The sequence below is a fragment of the Vidua macroura genome, chromosome 28, assembly GCF_024509145.1.
Source record: "Vidua macroura isolate BioBank_ID:100142 chromosome 28, ASM2450914v1, whole genome shotgun sequence".
Taxonomy (NCBI): domain Eukaryota; kingdom Metazoa; phylum Chordata; class Aves; order Passeriformes; family Viduidae; genus Vidua; species Vidua macroura.
In genome coordinates this window covers 4,770,148-4,786,390 of record NC_071598.1, presented here as the reverse complement: position 1 = coordinate 4,786,390, position 16,243 = coordinate 4,770,148, and the positions used below count along the sequence as shown (strand labels likewise).

General features: G+C 63.7%; 2 long non-coding RNA genes across 2 annotated transcripts; both read right to left on the bottom strand.

Moving 5' to 3' along the window:
• Positions 1–2,836: 2,836 nt before the first annotated feature.
• Positions 2,837–4,894, bottom strand: LOC128820121 (uncharacterized). The gene is made up of 2 exons (XR_008440823.1): positions 4,720–4,894; positions 2,837–3,005 (listed from the first exon to the last, which is right to left on the bottom strand). It is a non-coding gene; the product is annotated as an uncharacterized LOC128820121 (long non-coding RNA).
• Positions 4,895–8,371: 3,477 nt separating this feature from the next.
• Positions 8,372–11,014, bottom strand: LOC128820124 (uncharacterized). The gene is made up of 2 exons (XR_008440825.1): positions 10,941–11,014; positions 8,372–8,540 (listed from the first exon to the last, which is right to left on the bottom strand). It is a non-coding gene; the product is annotated as an uncharacterized LOC128820124 (long non-coding RNA).
• Between the last annotated feature and the right edge of the window lie 5,229 nt (positions 11,015–16,243).

The following is a 16,243-nucleotide window of genomic DNA, read 5'->3' as shown; positions in this document are numbered from 1 at the left end:
TGGGTATCCGTCCCCTATTTGGGAAAATACAATACACGTGGGGGATGCTCCGGTAGTGTCCGGGGAGCTCCCCCCCGATCCCGGAACCGTCTTCACCGCTGCCTGGGGGGGACGCTCCATGGGTCGCCGTGGTGCTCCCGGTTCCGTGGTCCTCGCTCCGGGGCGATGCTCGGCCGCTCTCGATGCTCGGTCACCCAAGGGATTCTCTGTCGGTGTCCTCCCTTCGCACCCCGGGGATGCTCCGATGCTCTCGCTGCTCCGTGGGGATTCCTACCCTATTTGGGAAAACAAATTACTTCTGGGCGATGCTCCGGTAGTGTCTGCAGAGCTTTCGCCCGGTCCCGGCACCGTCTTCACCCCTTCCCCGGGGGATGCTCTGCCCGTGTCTTCCCTTTTCACCCCGGGATGATCCGCCACTCTCGGTGCTGCCGGTAGATTTCTACCCTATTTGAGAATATCCCTTACCTGTGGGGGATGATGCGGTGGGTGTCCGTGCTCCTCCCGCCCGATCCCGGCACCCTCTTCACCGCTGCCCCGGGTGGATGCTCCATGGGTCCCCGTGGTGCTCCCGGTTCCGTGTTCCTCGCTCTGAGGCGGTGCTCGGCCGCTCTCTCGGTGCTTGCTGCCCCGGGGGATGCTCTCTCCGTGGCTTCCTTTCTCACCCCGGGGATGCTCTGCCGCTCTCCGTGGGGATCCGTACCCTATTTGGGAAAATACAATACCTGTGGGGGATGCTCCGGTAGTGTCCGGGGAGCTCCCTCCCGATCCCGGAACCGTTTTCGCCGCTGCCCTGGGGAGATTCTCTGTTGGTGTCCGCCCTTCACACCTCTGGGGGATGCTATCTCGCTCTCCGTGCTGCTCCTGGCACCGTCGTCCTCACCACGGGGATGCTCAGTCGCTCTCGGCGCTCGTTGCCCCAAGGGATTCTCTGTCGGTGTCCTCCCTTCGCACCCCGGGGATGCTCCGATGCTCTCGCTGCTCCGTGGGGATTCCTACCCTATTTGGGAAAACAGATTACCTCTGGGGGATGCTCCGGTAGTGTCTGCAGAGCTTTCGCCCGATCCCGGCACCGTTGTCACCCCTTCCCCGGGGGATGCTCTGCCCGTGTCTTCCCTTTTCACCCGGGGATGCTCCGCCACTCTCGGTGCTCCCTGTAGATTTCTACCCTATTTGAGAATATCCCTTACCGGTGGGGGATGATGCGGTGGGTGTCCGTGCTCGTCCCGCCCGATCCCGGCACCCTCTTCACCGCTGCCCCGGGGGGATGCTCCATGGGTCCCCGTGGTGCTCCCGGTTCCGTGTTCCTCGCTCTGGGGCGGTGCTCGGCCGCTCTCGATGCTTGCTACCCCGGGGGATACTCTCTCCGTGGCTTCCTTTCTCACCCCGGGGATGCTCCGCCGCTCTCCGTGGGGATCCGTACCCTATTTGGGAAAATACAATACACGTGGGGGATGCTCCGGTAGCATCGGTGGAGCTCCCTCCAAATCCTGGCACCGTTTTCGCCGCTGCCCTGGGGAGATTCTGCGTTGGTGTCCACCCTTCTCACCTCTGGGGGATGCTATCTCACTCTCCGTGCTGCTCCTGGCACCGTCGTCCTCACCAAGGGGATGCTTCGCTGCTCTCGGTGCTTGCAGCCCTGGGGGATTCTCTGTCAGTGTCCGCCCTCCTCACCCCTGGGGATGCTCCGCTGCTCTCCATGTGGATTCCTACTCTCTTTGGGAAAATCCCTTACCTCAGGGGGATGCTCCGGTGGGTGTCCAGGTTCCTTCCGCCCCATCCCGGCAAAGTCTTTGCCACTCCATGGGTCTCTGTGGTCCTTGCCCCGGGGGGATGCTCCGCTGCTCTCGGTGCTTGCTGCCCCGGGGGATTCTCTATCCATGGCCTCCTTCCTCAGCCCCGGGGATGCTCTCCCGCACTCGGTGCTCCATGTGGTTCCCTACCCTATTTGGGAAAATACAATACCTGTGGGGGATGCTCCGGTAGTGTCCGGGGAGCTCCCTCCCGATCCCGGCACCGTCTTCACCGCTGCCTGGGGGGGATGCTCCATGGGTCGCCGTGGTGCTCCCGGTTCCGTGGTCCTCGCTCCGGGGCGATGCTCGGCCGCTCTCGGTGCTTGCTGCCCCGGGGGATGCTCTGTCCGTGTCTTCCTTTCTCACCCTGGGGATGCTCCGCTACTCCCCGTGGTGCTCCCGGTTCCGTGTTCCTCGCTCCGGGGCGATGCTCGGCCACTCTCGGTGCTTGCTGCCCCGGGGGATGCTCTGTCCGTGGCTTCCTTTCTCACCCCGGGGATGCTCTGCCGCTCTCCGTGGGTATCCGTCCCCTATTTGGGAAAATACAATACACGTGGGGGATGCTCCGGTAGCGTCCGGGGAGCTCCCTCCCGATCCCGGAACCGTCTTCACCGCTGCCTGGGGGGGATGCTCCATGGGTCGCCGTGGTGCTCCCGGTTCCGTGGTCCTCGCTCCGGGGCGATGCTCGGCCGCTCTCGATGCTCGGTGACCCAAGGGATTCTGTGTCGGTGTCTTCCCTTCGCACCCCGGGGATGCTCCGATGCTCTTGCTGCTCCGTGGGGATTCCTACCCTATTTGGGAAAACACATTACCTCTTGGGGATGCTCCGGTAGTGTCTGCAGAGCTTTCGCCCGGTCCCGGCACCGTCTTCACCCCTTCCCCGGGGGATGCTCTGCCCGAGTCTTCCCTTTTCACCCGGGGATGATCCGCCACTCTCGGTGCTCCCTGCAGATTCCTAACCTATTTGAGAATATCCCTTACCGGTGGGGGATGATGCGGTGGGTGTCCGTGCTCCTCCCGCCCGATCCCGGCACCGTCTTCACCGCTGCCCCGGGTGGATGCTCCATGGGTCCCCGTGGTGCTCCCGGTTCCGTGTTCCTCGCTCTGGGGCGGTGCTCGGCCGCTCTCGGTGCTTGCTGCCCTGGGGGATGCTCTCTCCGTGGCTTCCTTTCTCACCCCGGGGATGCTCCGCCGCTCTCCGTGGGGATCCGTACCCTATTTGGGAAAATACAATACACGTGGGGGATGCTCCGGTAGCGTCGACAGAGCTCCCTCCAAATCCTGGCACCGTTTTCGCCGCTGCCCTGGGGAGATTCTCTGTTGGTGTCCGCCCTTCTCACCTCTGGGGGATGCTATCTCACTCTCTGTGCTGCTCCTGGCACCGTCGTCCTCATAAAGGGGATGCTTCGCCGCTCTCGGTGCTTGCAGCCCTGGGGGATTCTCTGTCAGTGTCCGCCCTCCTCACTCCTGGGGATGCTCCGCTGCTCTCCGTGTGGATTCCTACTCTCTTTGGGAAAATCCCTTACCTCAGAGGGGATGCTCCGGTGGGTGTCCGGGCTCCTTCCGCCCCATCCCGGCACCGTCTTTGCCACTCCATGGGTCTCAGTGGTCCTTGCCCCGGGGGGATGCTCTGCTGCTCTCGGTGCTTGCTGCCCCGGGGGATTCTCTATCCATGGCCTTCTTCCTCACCCCCGGGGATGCTCTCCCGCACTCGGTGCTCCATGTGGATCCGTACCCGATTTTGGAAAATACAATACCTGTGGGGGATGATCCGGGAGTGTCCGGGGAGCTCCCTCCCGATCCCGGCACCGTCTTCACCGCTGCCTGGGGGGGATGCTCCATGGGTCGCCGTGGTGCTCCCGGTTCCGTGGTCCTCGCTCCGGGGCGATGCTCGGCCACTCGCGGTGCTTGCTGCCCCGGGGGATGCTCTGTCCGTGTCTTCCTTTCTCACCCTGGGGATGCTCCGCTACTCCCCGTGGTGCTCCCGGTTCCGTGTTCCTCGCTCTGGGGTGGTGCTCGGCCGCTCTCTCGGTGCTTGCTGCCCCGGGGGATGCTCTGTCCGTGGCTTCCTTTCTCACCCCGGGGATGCTCTGCCGCTCTCCGTGGGTATCCGTCCCCTATTTGGGAAAATACAATACACGTGGGGGATGCTCCGGTAGTGTCCGGGGAGCTCCCCCCCGATCCCGGAACCGTCTTCACCGCTGCCTGGGGGGGACGCTCCATGGGTCGCCGTGGTGCTCCCGGTTCCGTGGTCCTCGCTCCGGGGCGATGCTCGGCCGCTCTCGATGCTCGGTGACCCAAGGGATTCTCTGTCGGTGTCCTCCCTTCGCACCCCGGGGATGCTCCGATGCTCTCGCTGCTCCGTGGGGATTCCTACCCTATTTGGGAAAACAAATTACTTCTGGGCGATGCTCCGGTAGTGTCTGCAGAGCTTTCGCCCGGTCCCGGCACCGTCTTCACCCCTTCCCCGGGGGATGCTCTGCCCGTGTCTTCCCTTTTCACCCCGGGATGATCTGCCACTCTCGGTGCTGCCGGTAGATTTCTACCCTATTTGAGAATATCCCTTACCTGTGGGGGATGATGCGGTGGGTGTCCGTGCTCCTCCCGCCCGATCCCGGCACCCTCTTCACCGCTGCCCCGGGTGGATGCTCCATGGGTCCCCGTGGTGCTCCCGGTTCCGTGTTCCTCGCTCTGAGGCGGTACTCGGCCGCTCTCTCGGTGCTTGCTGCCCCGGGGGATGCTCTCTCCGTGGCTTCCTTTCTCACCCCGGGGATGCTCTGCCGCTCTCCGTGGGGATCCGTACCCTATTTGGGAAAATACAATACCTGTGGGGGATGCTCCGGTAGTGTCCGGGGAGCTCCCTCCCGATCCCGGAACCGTTTTCGCCGCTGCCCTGGGGAGATTCTCTGTTGGTGTCCGCCCTTCACACCTCTGGGGGATGCTATCTCGCTCTCCGTGCTGCTCCTGGCACCGTCGTCCTCACCACGGGGATGCTCAGTCGCTCTCGGCGCTCGTTGCCCCAAGGGATTCTCTGTCGGTGTCCTCCCTTCGCACCCCGGGGATGCTCCGATGCTCTCGCTGCTCCGTGGGGATTCCTACCCTATTTGGGAAAACAGATTACCTCTGGGGGATGCTCCGGTAGTGTCTGCAGAGCTTTCGCCCGATCCCGGCACCGTCTTCACCCCTTCCCCGGGGGATGCTCTGCCCGTGTCTTCCCTTTTCACCCGGGGATGCTCCGCCACTCTCGGTGCTCCCTGTAGATTTCTACCCTATTTGAGAATATCCCTTACCGGTGGGGGATGATGCGGTGGGTGTCCGTGCTCCTCCCGCCCGATCCCGGCACCCTCTTCACCGCTGCCCCGGGGGGATGCTCCATGGGTCCCCGTGGTGCTCCCGGTTCCGTGTTCCTCGCTCTGGGGTGGTGCTCGGCCGCTCTCGATGCTTGCTACCCCGGGGGATACTCTCTCCGTGGCTTCCTTTCTCACCCCGGGGATGCTCCGCCGCTCTCCGTGGGGATCCGTACCCTATTTGGGAAAATACAATACACGTGGGGGATGCTCCGGTAGCATCGGTGGAGCTCCCTCCAAATCCTGGCACCGTTTTCGCCGCTGCCCTGGGGAGATTCTGCGTTGGTGTCCACCCTTCTCACCTCTGGGGGATGCTATCTCACTCTCCGTGCTGCTCCTGGCACCGTCGTCCTCACCAAGGGGATGCTTCGCTGCTCTCGGTGCTTGCAGCCCTGGGGGATTCTCTGTCAGTGTCCGCCCTCCTCACCCCTGGGGATGCTCCGCTGCTCTCCATGTGGATTCCTACTCTCTTTGGGAAAATCCCTTACCTCAGGGGGATGCTCCGGTGGGTGTCCAGGTTCCTTCCGCCCCATCCCGGCAAAGTCTTTGCCACTCCATGGGTCTCTGTGGTCCTTGCCCCGGGGGGATGCTCCGCTGCTCTCGGTGCTTGCTGCCCCGGGGGATTCTCTATCCATGGCCTCCTTCCTCAGCCCCGGGGATGCTCTCCCGCACTCGGTGCTCCATGTGGTTCCCTACCCTATTTGGGAAAATACAATACCTGTGGGGGATGCTCCGGTAGTGTCCGGGGAGCTCCCTCCCGATCCCGGCACCGTCTTCACCGCTGCCTGGGGGGGATGCTCCATGGGTCGCCGTGGTGCTCCCGGTTCCGTGGTCCTCGCTCCGGGGCGATGCTCGGCCGCTCTCGATGCTCGGTGACCCAAGGGATTCTGTGTCGGTGTCTTCCCTTCGCACCCCGGGGATGCTCCGATGCTCTTGCTGCTCCGTGGGGATTCCTACCCTATTTGGGAAAACACATTACCTCTTGGGGATGCTCCGGTAGTGTCTGCAGAGCTTTCGCCCGGTCCCGGCACCGTCTTCACCCCTTCCCCGGGGGATGCTATGCCCGAGTCTTCCCTTTTCACCCGGGGATGATCCGCCACTCTCGGTGCTCCCTGCAGATTCCTAACCTATTTGAGAATATCCCTTACCGGTGGGGGATGATGCGGTGGGTGTCCGTGCTCCTCCCGCCCGATCCCGGCACCGTCTTCACCGCTGCCCCGGGTGGATGCTCCATGGGTCCCCGTGGTGCTCCCGGTTCCGTGTTCCTCGCTCTGGGGCGGTGCTCGGCCGCTCTCGGTGCTTGCTGCCCTGGGGGATGCTCTCTCCGTGGCTTCCTTTCTCACCCCGGGGATGCTCCGCCGCTCTCCGTGGGGATCCGTACCCTATTTGGGAAAATACAATACACGTGGGGGATGCTCCGGTAGCGTCGACAGAGCTCCCTCCAAATCCTGGCACCGTTTTCGCCGCTGCCCTGGGGAGATTCTCTGTTGGTGTCCGCCCTTCTCACCTCTGGGGGATGCTATCTCACTCTCTGTGCTGCTCCTGGCACCGTCGTCCTCATAAAGGGGATGCTTCGCCGCTCTCGGTGCTTGCAGCCCTGGGGGATTCTCTGTCAGTGTCCGCCCTCCTCACTCCTGGGGATGCTCCGCTGCTCTCCGTGTGGATTCCTACTCTCTTTGGGAAAATCCCTTACCTCAGAGGGGATGCTCCGGTGGGTGTCCGGGCTCCTTCCGCCCCATCCCGGCACCGTCTTTGCCACTCCATGGGTCTCAGTGGTCCTTGCCCCGGGGGGATGCTCTGCTGCTCTCGGTGCTTGCTGCCCCGGGGGATTCTCTATCCATGGCCTCCTTCCTCAGCCCCGGGGATGCTCTCCCGCACTCGGTGCTCCATGTGGATCCGTACCCGATTTTGGAAAATACAATACCTGTGGGGGATGATCCGGGAGTGTCCGGGGAGCTCCCTCCCGATCCCGGCACCGTCTTCACCGCTGCCTGGGGGGGATGCTCCATGGGTCGCCGTGGTGCTCCCCGTTCCGTGGTCCTCGCTCCGGGGCTATGCTCGTCCGCTCTCAATGCTCGGTGACCCAAGGGATTCTCTGTCGGTGTCCTCCCTTCGCACCCCGGGGATGCTCCGACGCTCTTGCTGCTCCGTGGGGATTCCTACCCTATTTGGGAAAACACATTACCTCTGGGGGATGCTCCGGTAGTGTCTGCAGAGCTTCCGCCTGATCCCGGCACCGTCTTCACCCCTGCCCCCGGGGGATGCTCTGCCCGTGTCTTCCCTTTTCACCCGGGGATGCTCCGCCACTCTCGGTGATCCCTGTAGATTCCTACCCTATTTGAGAATATCCCTTAACTTTGGGGGATGATGCGGTGGGTGTCCGTGCTCCTCCCGCCCGATCCCGGCACCCTCTTCACCGCTGCCGCGGGGGGATGCTCCATGGGTCCCTGTAGTGCTCCCGGTTCCGTGTTCCTCGCTCTGGGGTGGTGCTCGGCCACTCTCTCGGTGGTTGCTGCCCCGGGGGATGCTCTCTCCGTGGCTTCCTTTCTCACCCCGGGGATGCTCCGCTACTCTCCTTGGTGCTCCCAGTTCCGTGTTCCTCGCTCTGGGGCGGTGCTCGGCCCCTCTCTCGGTGCTTGCTGCCCCGGGGGATGCTCTCTCCGTGGCTTCCTTTCTCACCCCAGGGATGCTCTGCCGCTCTCCGTGGGGATCCGTACCCTATTAGGGAAAATACAATACCTGTGGGGGATGCTCCGGTAGTGTCCGGGGAGCTCCCTCCCGATCCCGGCACCGTCTTCACCGCTGCCTGGGGGGGATGCTCCATGGGTCGCCGTGGTGCTCCCGGTTCCGTGGTCCTCGCTCCGGGGCGATGCTCGGCCGCTCTCGATGCTCGGTGACCCAAGGGATTCTGTGTCGGTGTCTTCCCTTCGCACCCCGGGGATGCTCCGATGCTCTTGCTGCTCCGTGGGGATTCCTACCCTATTTGGGAAAACACATTACCTCTTGGGGATGCTCCGGTAGTGTCTGCAGAGCTTTCGCCCGGTCCCGGCACCGTCTTCACCCCTTCCCCGGGGGATGCTATGCCCGAGTCTTCCCTTTTCACCCGGGGATGATCCGCCACTCTCGGTGCTCCCTGCAGATTCCTAACCTATTTGAGAATATCCCTTACCGGTGGGGGATGATGCGGTGGGTGTCCGTGCTCCTCCCGCCCGATCCCGGCACCGTCTTCACCGCTGCCCCGGGTGGATGCTCCATGGGTCCCCGTGGTGCTCCCGGTTCCGTGTTCCTCGCTCTGGGGCGGTGCTCGGCCGCTCTCGGTGCTTGCTGCCCTGGGGGATGCTCTCTCCGTGGCTTCCTTTCTCACCCCGGGGATGCTCCGCCGCTCTCCGTGGGGATCCGTACCCTATTTGGGAAAATACAATACACGTGGGGGATGCTCCGGTAGCGTCGACAGAGCTCCCTCCAAATCCTGGCACCGTTTTCGCCGCTGCCCTGGGGAGATTCTCTGTTGGTGTCCGCCCTTCTCACCTCTGGGGGATGCTATCTCACTCTCTGTGCTGCTCCTGGCACCGTCGTCCTCATAAAGGGGATGCTTCGCCGCTCTCGGTGCTTGCAGCCCTGGGGGATTCTCTGTCAGTGTCCGCCCTCCTCACTCCTGGGGATGCTCCGCTGCTCTCCGTGTGGATTCCTACTCTCTTTGGGAAAATCCCTTACCTCAGAGGGGATGCTCCGGTGGGTGTCCGGGCTCCTTCCGCCCCATCCCGGCACCGTCTTTGCCACTCCATGGGTCTCAGTGGTCCTTGCCCCGGGGGGATGCTCTGCTGCTCTCGGTGCTTGCTGCCCCGGGGGATTCTCTATCCATGGCCTCCTTCCTCAGCCCCGGGGATGCTCTCCCGCACTCGGTGCTCCATGTGGATCCGTACCCGATTTTGGAAAATACAATACCTGTGGGGGATGATCCGGGAGTGTCCGGGGAGCTCCCTCCCGATCCCGGCACCGTCTTCACCGCTGCCTGGGGGGGATGCTCCATGGGTCGCCGTGGTGCTCCCCGTTCCGTGGTCCTCGCTCCGGGGCTATGCTCGTCCGCTCTCAATGCTCGGTGACCCAAGGGATTCTCTGTCGGTGTCCTCCCTTCGCACCCCGGGGATGCTCCGACGCTCTTGCTGCTCCGTGGGGATTCCTACCCTATTTGGGAAAACACATTACCTCTGGGGGATGCTCCGGTAGTGTCTGCAGAGCTTCCGCCTGATCCCGGCACCGTCTTCACCCCTGCCCCCGGGGGATGCTCTGCCCGTGTCTTCCCTTTTCACCCGGGGATGCTCCGCCACTCTCGGTGATCCCTGTAGATTCCTACCCTATTTGAGAATATCCCTTAACTTTGGGGGATGATGCGGTGGGTGTCCGTGCTCCTCCCGCCCGATCCCGGCACCCTCTTCACCGCTGCCGCGGGGGGATGCTCCATGGGTCCCTGTAGTGCTCCCGGTTCCGTGTTCCTCGCTCTGGGGTGGTGCTCGGCCACTCTCTCGGTGGTTGCTGCCCCGGGGGATGCTCTCTCCGTGGCTTCCTTTCTCACCCCGGGGATGCTCCGCTACTCTCCTTGGTGCTCCCAGTTCCGTGTTCCTCGCTCTGGGGCGGTGCTCGGCCCCTCTCTCGGTGCTTGCTGCCCCGGGGGATGCTCTCTCCGTGGCTTCCTTTCTCACCCCAGGGATGCTCTGCCGCTCTCCGTGGGGATCCGTACCCTATTAGGGAAAATACAATACCTGTGGGGGATGCTCCGGGAGTGTCCGGGGAGCTCCCACCCGATCCCGGCACCCTCTTCACCGCTGCCCCGGGTGGATGCTCCATGGGTCCCCATGGTGCTCCCGGTTCCATGTTCCTCGCTCTGGGGCGGTGCTCGGCCGCTCTCGGTGCTTGCTGCCCTGGGGGATGCTCTCTCCGTGGCTTCCTTTCTCACCCCGGGGATGCTCTGCCGCTCTCCGTGGGGATCCGTACCCTATTTGGGAAAATACAATACACGTGGGGGATGCTCCGGTAGCGTCGGTGGAGCTCCCTCCCGATCCCGGCACCGTCTTCACCGTTGCCGGGGGGGGATGCTCCATGGGTCGCCGTGGTGCTCCCGGTTCCGTGGTCCTCGCTCCGGGGCGATGCTCGGCCGCTCTCGATGCTCGGTGGCCCAAGGGATTCTCTGTCGGTGTCCTCCCTTCGCACCCCGGGGATGCTCCGACGCTCTTGCTGCTCCGTGGGGATTCCTACCTTATTTGGGAAAACACATTACTTCTGGGGGATGCTCCGGTAGTGTCTGCAGAGCTTTCGCCCGGTCCCGGCACCGTCTTCACCCCTTCCCCGGGGGATGCTCTGCCCGAGTCTTCCCTTTTCTCCCCGGGATGATCCGCCACTCTCGGTGCTGCCTGTAGATTTCTACCCTATTTGAGAATATCCCTTACCTATGGGGGATGATGCCGTGGGTGTCCGTGCTCCTCCCGCCCGATCCCGGCACCCTCTTCACCGCTACCCCGAGTGGATGCTCCATGGGTCCCCGTGGTGCTCCCGGTTCCGTGTTCCTCGCTCTGGGGTGGTGCTCGGCTGCTCTCGGTGCTTGCTGCCCCGGGGGATGCTCTCTCCGTGGCTTCCTTTCTCACCCCGGGGATGCTCTGCCGCTCTCCGTGGGGATCCGTACCCTATTTGGGAAAATACAATACACGTGGGGGATGCTCAGGTAGCGTCGGTGGAGCTCCCTCCAAATCCTGGCACTGTTTTCGCCGCTGCCCTGGGGAGATTCTCTGTTGGTGTCCGCCCTTCTCACCTCCGGGGGATGCTGTCTCACTCTCCGTGCTGCTCCTGGCACCGTCGTCCTCACCAAGGGGATGCTTCGCCGCTCTCAGTGCTTGCAGCCCTGGGGGATTCTCTGTCAGTGTCCGCCCTCCTCACCCCTGGGGATGCTCCGCTGCTCTCTGTGTGGATTCCTACTCTCTTTGGGAAAATCCCTTACCTCAGGGGGATGCTCCGGTGGGTGTCCGGGCTCCTTCCGCCCCATCCCGGCACCGTCTTTGCCACTCCATGGGTCTCTGTGGTCCTTGCCCCGGGGGGATGCTCCGCTGCTCTCGGTGCTTGCTGCCCCGGGGGATTCTCTATCCATGGCCTCCTTCCTCAGCCCCGGGGATGCTCTCCCGCACTCCGTGCTCCATGTGGATCCCTACCCTATTTGGGAAAATACAATACCTGTGGGGGATGCTCCGGTAGTGTCCGGGGAGCTCCCTCCCGATCCCGGCACCGTCTTCACCACTGCCTGAGGGGGATGCTCCATGGGTCGCCGTGGTGCTCCCGGTTCCGTGGTCCTCGCTCCGGGGCGATGCTCGGCCGCTCTCGATGCTCGGTGACCCAAGGGATTCTCTGTCGGTGTCCTCCCTTCGCACCCCGGGGATGCTCCGACGCTCTTGCTGCTCCGTGGGGATTCCTACCCTATTTGGGAAAACACATTACCTCTGGGGGATGCTCCGGTAGTGTCTGCAGAGCTTCCGCCTGATCCCGGCACCGTCTTCACCCCTGCCCCCGGGGGATGCTCTGCCCGTGTCTTCCCTTTTCACCCGGGGATGATCCGCCACTCTCGGTGCTCCCTGTAGATTTCTACTCTATTTGAGAATATCCCTTACCTGTGGGGGATGATGCGGTGGGTGTCCGTGCTCCTCCCGCCCGATCCCGGCACCCTCTTCACCGCTGCCCCGGGGGGATGCTCCATGGGTCCCCGTGGTGCTCCCGGTTCCGTGTTCCTCGCTCTGGGGTGGTGCTCGGCCGCTCTCTCGGTGCTTGCTGCCCCGGGGGATGCTCTCTCCGTGGCTTCCTTTCTCACCCCGGGGATGCTCCGCCGCTCTCCGTGGGGATCCGTACCCTATTTGGGAAAATACAATACACGTGGGGGATGCTCCGGTAGCGTCGGTGGAGCTCCCTCCAAATCCTGGCACCGTATTCCCCGCTGCCCTGGGGAGATTCTCTGTTGGTGTCCGCCCTTCTCACCTCCGGGGGATGCTATCTCACTCTCCGTGCTGCTCCTGGCACCGTCGTCCTCACCAAGGGGATGCTTCGCCGCTCTCGGTGCTTGCAGCCTTGGGGGATTCTCTGTCACTGTCCGCCCTCCTCACTCCTGGGGATGCTCCGCTGCTCTCCGTGTGGATTCCTACTCTCTTTGGGAAAATCCCTTACCTCAGAGGGGTGCTCCAGTGGGTGTCCGGGCTCCTTCCGCCCCATCCCGGCACCGTCTTTGCCACTCCATGGGTCTCTGTGGTCCTTGCCCCGGGGGGATGCTCCGCTGCTCTCGGTGCTTGCTGCCCCGGGGGATTCTCTATCCATGGCCTCCTTCCTCACCCCCGGGGATGCTCTCCCGCACTCGGTGCTCCATGTGGATCCCTACCCTATTTGGGAAAATACAATACCTGTGGGGGATGCTCCGGTAGTGTCCGGGGAGCTCCCTCCCGATCCCGGCACCGTCTTCACCGCTGCCTGGGGGGGATGCTCCATGACTCGCCGTGGTGCTCCCGGTTCCGTGGTCCTCGCTCCGGGGCGATGCTCGGCCGCTCTCGATGCTCGGTGACCCAAGGGATTCTCTGTCGGTTTCCTCCCTTCACACCCCGGGGATGCTCCGACGCTCTTGCTGCTCCGTGGGGATTCCCACCCTATTTGGGAAAACACATTACCTCTGGGGGATGCTCCGGTAGTGTCTGCAGAGCTTCCGCCTGATCCCGGCACCGTCTTCACCCCTGCCCCCGGGGGATGCTCCATGGGTCCCCGTGGTGCTCCCGGTTCCGTGTTCCTCGCTCTGGGGTGGTGCTCGGCCGCTCTCTCGGTGTTTGCTGCCCCGGGGGATGCTCTCTCCGTGGCTTCCATTCTCACCCCGGGGATGCTCTGCCGCTCTCCGTGGGGATCCGTACCCTATTTGGGAAAATACAATACACGTGGGGGATGCTCCGGTAGTGTCCGGGGAGCTCCCTCCCGATCCCGGCACCGTTTTCGCCGCTGCCCTGAGGAGATTCTCTGTTGGCGTCCGCCCTTCTCACCTCTGGGGGATGCTATCTCACTCTCCGTGCTGCTCCTGGCACCGTCGTCCTCACCAAGGGGATGCTCAGTCGCTCTCGGCGCTCGTTGCTCCAAGGGATTCTCTGTCGGTGTCCTCCCTTCGCACCCCGGGGCTGCTCCGATGCTGTCGCTGCTCCGTGGGAATTCCTACCCTATTTGGGAAAACAAATTACCTCTGGGGGATGCTCCGGTAGTGTCTGCAGAGCTTCCGCCCGGTCCCGGCACCGTCTTCACCCCTTCCCCGGGGGATGCTCTGCCCGTGTCTTCCCTTTTCACCCGGGGATGCTCCGCCACTGTCGGTGCTCCCTGTAGATTCCTACCCTATTTGAGAATATCCCTTACCTGTGGGGGATGATGCGGTGGGTGTCCGTGCTCCTCCCGCCCGATCCCGGCACCCTCTTCACCGCTGCCCCAGGGGGATGCTCATGGGTCCCCGTGGTGATCCCGGTTCCGTGTTCCTTGCTCTGGGGCGGTGCTCGGCCGCTCTCGGTGCTTGCTGCCCCGGGGGATGCTCTGTCCGTGTCTTCCTTTCTCACCCCGGGGATGCTCCGCTACTCTCCTTGGTGCTCCCAGTTCCGTGTTCCTCGCTCGTGGGCGGTGCTCGGCCGCTCTCTTGGTGCTTTCTGCCTCGGGGGCTGCTCTGTCCGTGGCTTCCTTTCTCACCCCTGGGATGCTCTGCCGCTCTCCGTGGGGATCCGTGCCCTATTTGGGAAAATACAATACCTGTGGGGGATGCTCTGGGAGTGTCCGGGGAGCTCCCTCCCGATCCCGGCACCGTCTTCACCGCTGCCTGGGGGGGATGCTCCATGGGTCGCCGTGGTGCTCCCGGTTCCGTGGTCCTCGCTCCGGGGCGATGCTCGGCCGCTCTCGATGCTCGGTGACCCAAGGGATTCTCTGTCGGTGTCCTCCCTTCGCACCCTGGGGATGCTCCGACGCTCTCGCTGCTCCGTGGGTATTCCTACCCTATTTGGGAAAACACATTACCTCTGGGGGATGCCCCGGTAGTGTCTGCAGAGCTTCCGCCCGATCCCGGCAACGTCTTCACCCCTTCCCCCGGGGGATGCTCTGCCCGTGTCTTCCCTTTTCACCCGGGGATGCTCCGCCACTCTCGGTGCTCCCTGTAGATTCCTACCCTTTTTGAGAATATCCCTTACCTGTGGGGGATGATGCGGTGGGTGTCCGTGCTCCTCCCGCCCGATCCCGGCACCCTCTTCACCGCTGCCCCGGGGGTATGCTCCATGGGTCCCCGTGGTGCTCCCGGTTCCGTGTTCGTCGCTCTGGGACGATGCTCGGCCGCTCTCGCTGCTTGCTGCCATGGGGGATGCTCTGTTGGTGTCCTCACCCCGGGGCATTCCCTGCCTCTGGCCGTTGTCCTTGGCTGGTGTCGGCTCCGGGGTGCTCCCAAGGTTCCGCTGCCGCTGCCGCTTCCATCGCCGGGCCCGCACTGAGCCCCGCGCGCTCGCGTGCGCCTTTTATAGGCCCGGTAAGCCCCGCCCTCCTGCCGGCAGCCAATGGGAGCGCAGGGATGTCATAGCGGCGAGGGGTGATCCTCACGGCTCTTTGTGACATCAGAATGAAAGGGTGAGGCCAGAATGAGAGAGCGATCTGATTGGTCAATGCCGAAGGCGTTCCCGCGCTGATTGTTCCAGGCACTGACTGGTTAGTTCAAGGCAGAAGGTGCGGCAAGGCGGGGAGTGGGCGTGACTTACATCTGGGGGTTCCAGCCCAATTCTGGCAGTCCCAGCCCCATTCTGGGGGTGTTCAGCTCCATTTTTTGGGGTGCCCAGCCCCAATCTGATTGTCCCAGCTCCATTTCTGGGGGTCCCAGTCCCATCCTAGCGGTGCCCAGCTCTATTCTGGGGGCCCCCAGCCCCATTCTGGGGGTGTCCAGCTCCATTTAGCTGTGGGGGATGCTCCAGTTGGGGTCCGCGGAGATCTCGCCCGATGCTCCGGGGAGATTCTCTGTTGACGTCCTCCCTTCTCCCCCCCGGAATTGCTCTCTCGGTCTCTGTGCTGCTCCCAGCACTGTCGTCCTCACCCCGGGGCTTCTCCACTGATCTAGATGCTCCGCACCCTGCGGGATTCTCTGTCCATGGCTCCCTTCCTCAACCCCAGGGATGCTCCGCCGCTCTTAGTGCTCCGTGGGGATTCCTACCCAATTTGGGAAAATACAATACCTTGGGGAGACGCTCCAATAGTGTCCGCGGAGCTTCGTCCCGATCCCAGCACCGTCTTCACCACTGCCCCGAGAAGATTCTCTGTTGGTGTCCGCACTTCTCACCTCCGGGGGATGCTCTCTTGCTCTCCCTGGTGCTCCTGGCACCGTCGTCCTCACCACGGGGATGCTCCGCCGCTCTCGGTGCTCGCTGCCTCGGGGGATTCTCTGTCGCTGTCCTGCCTTCTCTCCTGGGGATGCTCCGCCGCTCTCCGTGCTGCTCCCGACACCGTGGTCCTCACTCCGGGCCGATACTCCGCCGCTCTCTCGGTACTCCGTGGGGATTCCTAGGCTATTTGGGAAAACACATTACCTGTGGGGGATGCTCCGGTAGTGCCCGCGGAGGTCCCACCCGATCCCAGCACCATCTTCACCGTTGCCTGGGGGGGATGCTCCATGGGTCGCCGTGGTGCTCCCGGTTCCGTGGTCCTCGCTCCGGGGCGATGCTCGGCCGCTCTCGGTGCTCGCTGCCGCGAGGATGCTCTGTCGGTGTCCTCACCCCGGGGCATTCCCCGTCGCTGGCCGCCGTCCGTTTCCGGTGTCGGCTCCGGGGTGCTCCCAGGGCTCCGCTGCTTCCGCCGCTCCCATCGCCGGACCCAAACTGAGCTCTGCGCGCCCACGCACGCCTTTTATAGGCCTGGCATTCCCCGCCCTCCTGCCAGCAGCCAATGGGAGTGCAGTGACGTCATAGGGGCGAGGGGGGAATCATCACGGATCTTTTTTACGTCAGAATGAAAGGGTGGGGCCAGAATGAGAGAGCGATCTGATTGGTTGGTGCCGAAGGCCTTCCCGCGCTGATTGTTCCAGGCGCTGATTGGTTAGTT